Raw genomic sequence first — 12,847 nt, 5'->3', positions numbered from 1 at the left:
CCATGATTCAGTTTTATGATGAAAAGATATGAAGGTGGCTGAACACGGAGCAGGGAATGCCGGCGGAAGGCGAGATTAAATGCCTGCAATGCCCTCTAGGTGTAGGTAAATTATACTCACAATAAACTGCACTTAAGATTTCAAATAATAAATACAAATTGGCATTTAAAAAAAAAAAAAAGAAACAATGAATTTTAGCCCAATACAGTTTTGGGTGTGGTACGAAATTGGTGGAAAATGAATTGAGTTTGGGCAAGTCCATATTCAAACAACACACGTGTATAAGATCCATATAGTGAATGTATAGGTTGCCCACTTTCCTCATGCTTTATACTGTGTCAACCGATGGGTTAATCAATGTAAACAAATAGCAGAGCGGTGTGGGAGGGGGTTATTATCGCCATCGCACCAACGCCCCAGTTTCACGTTGATTATTCGTCTGAAATACTGAATCTAATTTGGGCCAAAGTATCAAGTGGGGGGATTGTCTACAGTCTAAGGGGAAAATTCCATCGGCCTAATGTAAGTTTCATGATGAATGTGCCGGAAAACTTCAAAAGCTTTTTTTTTTGGGATCCAGAACAATAGACCGTTCCCCACTCCCCCGCCTTCCCCAAATATCTTTGTGATTCATGGTGCTGGGATTGCGGTTGGTCGGCTCGGGAAGAGCGGCTGTTGTTGTGAGTTTTGGATTTTAGGGCACGATTACCTTGAGAGGGGTCTGGTGTCGCTCTTGCTTGTGTCTAGGGGTTAATATTTGGGGATTTTCGTCTTTTTCATTGAAACCCTCCTCGTCTTTTGTGTTCCACGCGGCTTGTGAAATCAACCTGGGAAGGTAAAGCTTTACGAACGTTCCTTAAAATACAATTCAATTTACAAAGTATTAAAACTTCTCCAAAATATTAGGAAAAATTGAATTCTCATTATCCACAATTCCTCGGATTTTTTTCATTCCTCCCCCCCCCTGTGTTTATTTGTGGTTACTAAATATTTAGGAATTTGCAGGAGTTGGTTGAAAATTATATTTATTCTGATAAAATATAATTTTTCATGTCTTTTTTGTCTCATTTTATACCACAAGGAAACACTTCTCTCTCTCCACTTGGCAGGGGCTTTTGATGTTGTCTCAGAGAAAGTGAATGTGGAAGTGATATATAGCAGCCCATTGTCTTTCTCTTTCTTTCCAACCTACTTAATGTTAAGAATCACTCGTACTTAACCCCATAACCCCTGAGAGACATTTTACTTGACGAATATAAAGATGATCTATGACAAAGGACTTGTTCTTACGTAAGGTTTAGAAATGTCACATGGGACGAACTTGACAATGAAATTAAAACAAAATGAACAGGAACTGCTGCTGTTTATTCTGCTGCTGCCAATGCTGCTACTACTACTAATTAGCATTCTTTATTATTATTATTAGTAGAAGTATTTTTATTAGTATTATTACTAGTAGTAGTATTTTTAATGCTGCTGAAAATGTGGTTCTTCATATATCTTGTACATGTATTGGAAGATCTGTTGTGTTTCATATGATGATGAAATGTGCACACCCGTACCAGTGATATTTTTAGTTTAAATTGATTATTTTTTATTGCAAATTTTCTTTGTGTCTTAGGACAAGATAGGTGCAGACCAGGGTTATTATGTTTTGGATAAAAGCTGTGGTGCAGGACTTTTAAATGGGGTATCATTGCCTCCAATTGCTTCCAATGTGCCCCCTTATATTAAGTGTTCCACTGACACTGGGGTAGTAAAGCTACTGACTTCATCTGGTGAATAGGGAAAGTTGAATTAGTGGAGGCCACTGGAAAAAAATGAGAGTTGGAGAATTTGGAAAACACAAGAGGAAAGGGAAATAAAAGAAGGGAGAAGGAAAGGAGAAAAGAAAAGGAAAGAAAAGAAAAGAAAAGAAAGAGAAAGGGAATGAAAAAAAAAGAAATAAAAGCAGGAAATAAAAGAATGGAGAAGGAAAGGAGAAAAGAAAAGGAGAAAAGGAAAGGAAAGAAAAGAAAAGGAAAGAAAAGAAAGAGAAAGGGAATGAAAAAAAAGAAGAAATAAAAGCAGGAAATAAAAGAATGGAGAAGGAAAGGAGAAAAGAAAAGGAGAAAAGGACAGACAAGAAAAGGAAAGAAAAGAAAGAGAAAGGGAATGAAAAAAATAAATAAATAAAAGCAGGTAGGAGGGAAGGAGAAAATCAAGGAAGGAAAGAAGATGCTTCAGAAACAAGGAGGGATCAATGAAAACTGTATTATATTCCCTTATGATACATTTGAATGTGTCTGCTATGGACGTTCCCATGTAGTAGAGAAGCTGAGACCACCTCTCATTGAATAAAAAATATGTAAAGTTGTGAATTAAACTATTTAGTTAAAAAAAGACACAAAACCTTTTATCTAATTGATGTTAAGTTTGTAATTAATAGAATTGCTCAGGTGTTGCCTGGATGTGAAACATCTTGAGTTTGTTATTGTTATTTTCATCTATAATATAATGATATAATGAAATAATGATAAAATGATATAACGAATGCTCAGAGTCCTGCTAGAGATTGTTGCTGCTGCTGTTGTTAAATCTTTTCATTGCATAAGTCTTTTTTTTTATTTTCTGGGACGTGTCTCTTGCAAAATGTACAAATTAAAAAGGATTTACACAAAAAAAGTTGGATTGTAAAAGGATGAAAGGAGAAAGAGACAAGAAAAGCAAAAATGGGGGAAGAAAAGGAAAGAAGGAGGAGTGCAGTAAAATAGGGGCAGGATAGAAAAAAAGAGGTCAGAGAAAGTGAATATTAAAGGGAGAGGAAGGATAGAAGGAAAGATGAAAAAAAGGAAGGAAATGATCATGATAGGGTGAGAAAAAGGAAGAAAGGGATTACGAAAGGAAAACAGCAGGAAAGATGAGTCAACACAAATAAATATAGTAGGGAGAAAGATGGGGATACTAAAAAGGCCAAGAAAAAGTAGCTGAAAAGAAATCAAAGGAAAAAAAATTGGAAGGAGAAATAAGAGTGAAGAAGGAATGAGAAAGGAGTGCAGATAATTAAATCAACTAAAGTTGGAATAGGGGCAAAGAAGGAGAAAAATATAAGATAGAATGGAAGGAAATAATGGAAGAGCAGATGAAGGGAGGAGGAATGTATGATGTGGGGAGTAAGGCAACTCAATAATATGTCGTGACAATATTGTTCAGTTGTGGCAAGTAAAGGGTTACTCACGTGTGCTTTTGCTGATCTTAGTTATTCAATATATAAACTAAGGGAAAAGTTGACTCCTAATGAACCCACTGTTGCTGCTTTGCCCAACGGGAGCTTTTTTTTTTTTTTAATAAGAATCATATACAGTACTTCCAACTAACAATTTAACGGACTCAAAAAAAAAATAGTCCATATTGCTCCTGTCGGGTGGCCCTGCAATAATAAGATGTACTGGTTTATTAGAATATTAAATAATAGATACATTTGGGTTTAGTGCTCCCCCTCCATGGCAGAACTAGTGCCTGACAAGAGCAGAACCTTGAACATTCAATGCCTGAGCCAACGGGGAATATTTATCATTCATGATCCTTCCTTGTTGCTTATTTGCATTATAGTGAGTTGCATTTGGGCAGATTTATTAGCTTCAGGTAGTATTCAATACAAAGCATCCCAATGAATACTGATATGGGCCAAAAGGGCCTCAACATAGATACTAAATATATTGCCGTATTTTCACTGTTAGCGTAGAGGTTGGCCAACCTCTGAGTGAGAGAGAGAGAGAGAGAGAGAGAGAGAGAGAGAGAGAGAGAGAGAGAGAGAGAGAGAGAGAGAGAGATAATAGATAGATAGATAGATAGATAGATAGATAGATAGATGATAGCTAGATAGATAGATAGATAGATAGATAGATATAGAGAGATATAGAGATAGATAGATAGATAGATAGATGATAGATAGATAGAGAGAGAGAGAGAGAGAGAGAGAGAGAGAGAGAGAGAGAGAGAGAGAGATGATAGATAGATAGATAGATAGATAGATAGATAGATAGATAGATAGATGATAGATAGATAGATAAATAGATAGATAGATATAGAGAGATAAATGATAGATAGATAGATAGAGAGAGAGAGAGAGAGAGAGAGAGAGAGAGATGATAGATAGATAGATAGATAGATAGATTAGATAGATAGATAGATAGATAGATAGATATAGAGAGATAAATGATAGATAGATAGATAGAGAGAGAGAGAGAGAGAGAGAGAGAGAGAGAGAGAGAGAGAGAGAGAGAGAGAGAGAGAGAGAGAGAGAGAGAGAGAGAGAGAGAGAGAGATGATAGAGATAGATAGAATCCAACACCGATGCAAGAACAAAATCAGGAAATTTCCATATCAAGGTAAAAGGATTATGGCTGATGCATTTTATACTTGAAAGTATTTTAAGTACAAACCTCCACCTCAGGCCCTTTTCTAGATACATCTCTTGCTGGTGGAGTCGAGAAAGAGTCTGAACACATTTCCCATCTCCTTTTATACACTAAAGAACCAACAAGTGGTTAAACAACCTTGGGCCAATGGGGAATCATTTCTTCCACCGGGTTTAAGTTACTAACCAGGGACTTCAAATAGAATGCAGGACAAATCCAAGGCAGTAAATTTGACTGCAAAGTGCTTTATTGGGGAAGTAAATGCTCCACTACATGTTTTAGCAGTCGGGGGAAAGTTAAGCAAATAGTTCCCCTACATTTAATATTATCTAGTCTGGTGATCCCCAACCAGTAGCTCGCGAGCAACATGTTACTCACCAACCCCTTGGATGTTGCTCCCAGTGGTGTCAAAGCAGGTGATTATTTTTGAATTCCAGGCTAGAAGCCAAGTTTTGGTTGTATAAAAAACATGTGCACTGCCAAACAGGGTCTCCTGTAGCTGCCAGACCATATAGAGGCTACCAAACAGCCACTCACAGTCCTTTTTTGGCACCTCCATGGACTTTTTCATGCTTGTGTTGCTCTCCAAGTCTTTTTACATTTAAATGTGGCTCACACGTAAAAAAGGTTGGGGACCCCTGATCTAGAGGGACAGATGCAACAGAAACTGATTGTTTTGGAAGTAATGAGTTGCTTTGGTTCTATGTCATTTTGTAGCAGAAAACTAGTAGAGAATGTTTTATTATTAGAGATTCTTGTGCTCTTGTCTCTTCCTGCATCTGAGATCTAAGCAACGGGAATCTAATGGCATAGCAGGCTTGAGCACATGTAAAACCAACAATTTACACACAGCGAGGACACGATCCAACTGCTGCTATTGCGGTTCTATTTGCTAAGCATTTTTTATGAGTTATGGAGCTTTATATGTATCACTAAGCTCTAGGGCCACCACCTGGCCAAATGCTCCATGCCAATGTTTTTAACAGGAAAGAAAGATAACAGAAAAGGTGTCAACCCTACTGAGCTGTAACACACAGACTGATTAAAGGAGGATTAGATTCGATTCCTGCATCAGCTGCTTTTTGCCCTGACCAAGCAACATAATCTCACAGAGCCTCAGGCATCCGCCATTAGATTGTAAGTTCTGAGGAGGAGCACCTGACACATCCCATATATAGTGATGTCTTAGTGAATAAGAACAAAGTGACCATGGGAGGCATAGCATGCCTTTAGCAAATAGCATTGAAACTATTGGTGCCAGGGAAACTAGTACTGGTATGGATAACATATCCTGGGTTTTATGGATAAGGGGGCTTTCTGTAATTTGGATCTTCACACCTTAAGTCTACTAGAAAATCATATAAATATTAAATAAACCGAATAGGCTGATTTTGCTTCCAATAAGGATTAATTATATCTTAGTTGGGATCAAGTACAAGCTACTGTTTTATTATTACACAGAAAGAAGGAAATCTTTTAAAAATTTGGATCATTTGGATAAAAATGTAGTCTATGGGAGAAAGCCATCCCGTAATTCTGAGCTCTCTGGATAATGGATTTCCGGATAATGGAGAATGAACTCAGCATGCAAACTATGCATGCGAACAAAAACATCTAAAAATCTTGACTGCTTTTACTTGGAGTTTTGCATTTGAGTTTTTTTTGTGATTTTTACACTTAATAAATCTTGAATTTTAAGAGTTTTGGAGAAAAAAAATTGAAATCTGAATGTTATTAAATTGTCCCCATAATGTTTCATTCAAATTCAATGAAAGAGAGACTTGTTGTTAAAACCGAGCTTACTCCGGTTACCTAACTAGTAAAGTGTTTGGCTTTTTTTTAAATTTTTGGTTCAAGATTAAGGGGCCGATTCACTAACTTCAAGTGAAGGATTCGAAGGTAAAAAACTTAGAATTTCGAATTTTTTTTGGGGCTACTTCGACCATCGAATGGGCTACTTCGACCTTCGACTACGACTTCGAATCGAAAGATTCGAACTAAAAATCATTCGACTATTCGACCATTCGATAGTCGAAGTACTGTCTCTTTAAAAAAAACTTCGACCCCCTAGTTCGCCATCTAAAAGCTACCGAAGTCAATGTTAGCCTATGGGGAAGGTCCCCATAGGCTTGGCTAACTTTTTTTGATCGAAGGATATTCCTTCGATCGTTGGATTTAAATCCTTCGAATCGTTCGATTCGAAGGATTTAATCGTTCGATCGAAGGAATAATCCTTCGATCGTACGATCGCACTATTTGCACTAAATCGTTCGACTTCGATATTCGAAGTTGAAGGATTTCAATTCCCAGTCGAATATCGAGGGTTAATTAACCCTCGATATTCGACCCTTAGTGAATCAGCCCCTAATAGTGTGACATTTGGCCAGGCCCCTCTTGGTTCATACCATGATTACAGATGAATTATGAACCACTTAAAGAGATTCTGTCATGATTTTTATGATGTAGTTTTTATTTCTAAACTACATTGTTTAATCTGCAAATAATTCACCATATAAAATGTTACTCCTGAACCAACAAGTGTATTTAGTTGTAATATTGGTGTGTAGGTGCATCTCAGGTCGTTTTGCCTGGTCATGTGATTTCAGAAAGAGCCAGTACTTCATCATGGAACTGCTTTCAGGTATGCTGTTGTCAGGCTCGGATTTGTGGAGAGGCATGCCACCCAGCCCCATAGTAAGGTGCACTACTGGGGACATAAGGGTTCCCATTGCTCCGACACATGTGTATGTGCGCTCGTGGGGGTGTGCACGAGAAGGCAGACAGTGGGCGCTAGGACCCAGCGGTCTCACAGTGCTGCTGAAGTCTGTCCCTGGTTATTGTTTCTCCTACTCAATGTAAGTGGAGGAGTCGCAGTGGGATTTAGATTTTTACTGTTAAGTGCTTTTCTGAGATCTACCAGGGAGCTGTTATCTTGTGTATCGTGTGGTTATCTTCCTATTGTTCTATTGTGAGGATACTGGGGGGGAGGGGTTGATACAGGATCACTCCGAATTGAGGGGCAGCAGTAAAGAGTGACTGAAGTTTATCAGAGCACAAGTCACATGACTGGGGGCACCTGGGAAACTGACAATAGGTGCCCCACGTCAGATTTTAAAATGAAATATTAAAAAATCTGTTTGCTCTTTTGAAAAAACGGATTTCAGTGGCGATTTTTGCTGAACTGGCACTATTAACTGACGTTTCTGAAAAAATAGAAACATGTTTTCCCACGACAGTTTCCCTTTAACCTCAGGTTCAAGAGTATCAATGACAGTAAATATGTGTTTACAACAAATCTGACCCTGAATGACACCCAGATGGAATTCCAGGAGTATTGTGGAAAAGGGGGGCTGCATTATGATATGAGAACCATTCATCTACGATGTTGCTGCTTTATTTAAACATTGTCCTCAATGTTCCTTCCTATTCACAGAGTTCCTCGTTTTCGCATTTGCTGTTCCCCTTCTCATATTGAACCTGTCTGTGTCTGCTCATAAATCAGCTCTGCGGAGACAAAGAGAGAGGCAGCACGTAGGGGGTCAGGCCTTTGTGTCGGCCAATCAGAAAGCTTTCTGGTGAGACTTGTTACTGACCAGATTTTTGTTAAAACCGAGGAACAGCTTGATATTTTGCCAGGGAAACTCAGACTGGAAATCAAGAGAATATTAAAGGCAAGGGATGTTTTGCATGAATATGGATTTTATTTGTACGATGCGCATTTTCATAAAAATCTACTTACTTTACACATTACTTGCCTTTCATTTGTAATAAAAGAGTATTAGCAGGTAAGGATGAATAACTCGTAGTTCTTTGTTTCCTGCACCTTAGAAAAAGATGTTCTTGTTTAGAAAAAGATGTTCTTGTTTAGAAAAAGATGTTCTTGTTTATATATCGGAACTGTAATTCATTAAAAGGAAAATGGATTTAAATGAAAAGATGAGATCACTGTCGGTGTTTTATATACAGTATATGTCCCGTGAAACGTATTGACATGGGTCATTTTTAAACAAAAAAGGTTTATTTGTCCATTTATTTTTTATGTATTTTGTCTTATTTCATTATTTATTTCACATCAACCAGAAACATAATAATAATAATGATGATGATAATAATAATAATACATCATCAACAACAACAACAATAATACTAATACTACTAATAATAATGATACTAATAATAATACTAATAATAATAATAATACATCTTTATAAATTAAACTCAAGGAATAATGCAGAGCTGGGAGTTAACTGATTAAATACCTCAAATAAATCATCCCTTTTTTATTTAGGTGGCAAAGAGTTGAACAAAGCTACTACAGGCATGGGACCTGTTATCCAGAATGCTATGGATAATGGATCTTTGCCTAATTTGGATAACTAAAGTCTACTAGAAAATCATGAAATAAACCCAATAGGCTGGTTTTGCTTCCAATAAGGATTAATTATATCTTAGTTGGGATCAAGTACGAACTACTGTTTAATTATTACAGGTATGGGACCTGCTATCCAGAATGCATGGGACCTGGAATTTTCCAGATAATGGATCTTTCTGTAATTTGGATTGTCATACCTTAATTCTAGAGAATCAAAAAAACATTAAATAAACCCAATAGGCTGGTTTTGCCTCCAATAAAGATTAATTATATCTTAGTTGGGATCAAGTACAAGCTACTTTTTTATTATTACAGGTATGGGGCCTGTTATCCAGAATGTTTGGAACCTGGCGTTTTCTGAATACTGGATCTTTCTGTAATTTGGATGCTTATGTTTTAAGTCTACTAGAAAATCATGTAAAAATTAAATAAAGCCAACAGGCTGGTTTTGCTTCCAATAAGGATTCATTATATCTTAGTTGGGATCAAGTAGAAGGTGTGGTTTTAATATTACAGGTATGGGACCTGTTATGGAGAATGCTCGGGACCTGGGGTTTTCCAGATACTGGATCTTTCTGTAATTTGGATGTGTATGTTTTAAGTCTACTAGAAAATCATCTAAAAATGAAGGGGGTTATTTACTAAAATCCCCATTTTTCAGATTAATTAAAAAAGAAAAATCAGACTAGAATCCATGATTTACCCTTATTTATCATTTAAAAGAACTATAAAATCTGAAATTTTTGTGAAAAAAAAACTTGAATTTTTCATAATTTATTATACCCCAAGGATGGAAAAAAGTCAGAATCTGAAAATGCGGCATCTCAGACCTGCCGAGGTTGTACTGTATATAAGTCAATGGGATAAATCCCAAAGATATCTTAATTTGCGCTGGGTTTCGTGCAATAATCTGAAGATTTTGTGGATTTTCAGGCAAAAATCAGAGTTTTCGGTCGGAAAATCCAAAAATTAGTACGATTCGAATTTTCATACGATTTTCACTATTTTTACGAGTTTTTTCCTGCACTGGAATTTTTCAGGAAAATGTATTGATAAACAGGTGGAAATAACCTGCTGAGGATTTGGTCGCGGTATATTTCAAAAATAAATAACCCCCTAAATCTCCTTTTTCTCTCTTTTTTTAAAAAAAGTTTTGCGATTCTCTCTCTTATTAAGTGCCACAGATTTTTTTTAAGCATTTTATTGTCCTGATTAATATACTATGGAAGCAAATAGATTCATTTCTACTCCCTACAACAGAAACATTATAAAAGCCTTCTTTTAATGAATATGGTTATAATAGAATAGAAGAAATGCAAAGGTATTCGCCTTATAACTATAAGGAGCACAACTGATAAATGGAATGAATATCGGCAGACACACATGGATAATGGAAGGAGAGCGATACCGTTTTTAATAACAATACATTTTCAGCCTCAGGGTTCATTTTTGGGTTTTGTGACCGAATATCTCAAGCTGGATTAAGACAGAAAAACAAACCAATTTTTATAAACCTTTTAGATGTTTATTATAAATAAACGGTGCCTTATTTAAAGTTTAAGTTACAATAATATACTGTGAATGAACACGGGCAAATGCATCTTCCCCTTCTTTCCGTATGTTACATTACAGCAAAAAAAATCCCATTTTCTCTTGAATAGACAGAGATGAAAGGTTGGAAATGTCCGTGTAACTCATTATGCCGAAGTGTGTCCTAGATTCTTCCTTTGTCCTCCATTCCTGTTTGAAGCTAACTTTTGTCATTTCTTCCTAATATGACTTATTTGAGATAAATCAAGTGTCTGCACTGAAATCTCCGGCATCCAGAACTCTCACTGGGCACCATTTGTCACTTCTTTTTGATCCTTTAATTAAGCTTAGTGCTCCCTCAGGTAGACGGTTCCTTATTGGGGAAGGATTATTAACATTGTTCCTTATTCTCAAGCCTAATTACCAGGAAGAGTACCTGCAAAAACCTACAACCTCAGGTAGAGCGGTGGAGGAAGTAAATTAGATACAAGGAATACTTGATGTTGACTGTAATATTCCCGACCCCTCTAATGAACCTCAAATTCCTCAGGAGGTGATGAACACAGAGAATGGAAATAGATCATTAGGCTGAAATCTCTAAGGAAAGGTTTTTGTTTTATAACACTTGGTTTAGAGGCATTGTAAGAAAATGTGAAAGTGACTTGATGTGAAGTAGGTAATTTCTTACCAAGGGGAAGACCCAAGAGAAGCTTCAGTTTTCCAGCTGCTGCAGGACTGTGAGTAGTTTGTAGTCAATTACACAGGCATATTACTGGAAATAAGTAACATGAACATGATCAGAGTTGGACTTTGCTCCTGTTTAGGACCTCAGTTTTAGTGGCCACCAATAGGACATCCCACTCACAGCATCCTAAGTTAATGATGGGTGCTGGAAGCTTTCAACAGAAACTGCGGACCCAGATATTGGGTTATACAGATAAAAAAACTATTTGACCCTTAATGGTGACATTTTGTTCCTCATTTTGCCCTACTGATGCCATCTCACTTTACTACTATATACAGCCCTACTTCTATGTATTACTCTTACTGCCTACAACTGCTGCTCTGCTTGGTCGTATTATGTTCAGGACTAAGAGCATTTACCCCACTTTGGTCCTCAGACAGGTCTGTATGTGCCTGCCATGACTAGAAACCTGTTTAGCCTTAATCCAGCTCAACATGGGGCCTATTGTAGAAAAATAAAATGATATGGAGCATGGTTGCATGGTTGAAAACAATCTCTCAACCATTTAAAAAGGAATGAAAGCCACAGACAAAAGTTAGTAGGCCTGGAGAGGCCCCTCCCCCCTAACCACACCAATGAACCTGCCCATAACGGCCCTATTTCCTTTACCTGTTGAGAAAAAAGCAGAGCAGCTTAGACAGGTAGGTAGACACCATCTCATGCCACCTATTCTTCTCCTGCCATACACAGTTGGAGACAGTTCTGGATCACATAAACAAGGGTCGAATTTCAAATTCATGTGAGTTTTTTTAAACTCCCTTAAATTCGAATGAATTTGAAATACAACAAGCTGTATAAATAGAGTATAAATAAAATAAAAGTTTGATAAAACTCTGAAACTTGAAGGCAGGAAGGCTGCAAACATCTCCAAATTGATCCCTGGACCTCTCCCATTGACTTAAAAAGTAATTTGGCAGGTTTTCGTTGGCATATAGTCAAATTCAAATTCTTAAAGGGATACAGTATCATAAATCTGAAAAATCTAATTCAAATTTTTTAAAAAAAATGTGAATCAAGCTTGGATAATTCCCTAGTCAAATTTGACCATTTTGACCATTAAAAAACAATGAAAAGTTGAATTTGAATTCAAATTTTAATTTTGACCCTTAATAAATCTGCCCCTTAAAGGGCATGTAAAGTCTAAAATAGGATAAGGCTAAAAATGCTGTATTTTGTATACTAAATATAAACATGAACTTACTGTACCACAAGCCTAATCAAACAAATAATTGGCTACAGGGGGTCACCATCTTGTTAAACATCTTTGCAAGACTAGGACTAAGTGCACATGCTCAGTGTGGTCTGGGCTGCTTAGGGATAGTTATAAACAAAGCTGCTTGAGTTCTGCATGGCTGGGAAGTAAGGCGGGGGCTCCCCCTGCTGTTCATAAGTATGATTGTTCCCTGCTCAGCAGTTAGGGACCATCTGACAATTTCTATCAACAGCAGTAAATGAAGGGAGAATTTCACTGCATACAGTCAGGTTTCTTATAAAAACAGTACACATTTTTTAATTAAAGTATATTGGAGATAGGTTTCTTTTTTATTAAAGAAAGTAAAAATGGGATTTTATTTTTTGCCTTTTACATGCCCTTTAATGTCAATGTTGCTTTCAGGAGAAGATTGAGTGATATGAGACAGTGTCCACCAATCCTGCTGCACTGATCTGCTTTTTCTAAACAGATAACAAAAAAATCGACAATATTTAGGCCACACTGGTTGGAGGCCTCTCCAAGGTTGCTACTTTTTTTTAGAACTTCAAACCTTGATATGATTGAAAATCATTTGCGGTTGGGACAAC

This window comes from Xenopus laevis, chromosome 1S (assembly GCF_017654675.1).
Source record: "Xenopus laevis strain J_2021 chromosome 1S, Xenopus_laevis_v10.1, whole genome shotgun sequence".
Lineage (NCBI taxonomy): Eukaryota > Metazoa > Chordata > Amphibia > Anura > Pipidae > Xenopus > Xenopus laevis.
Note: the sequence above shows the minus strand (reverse complement) of the source record.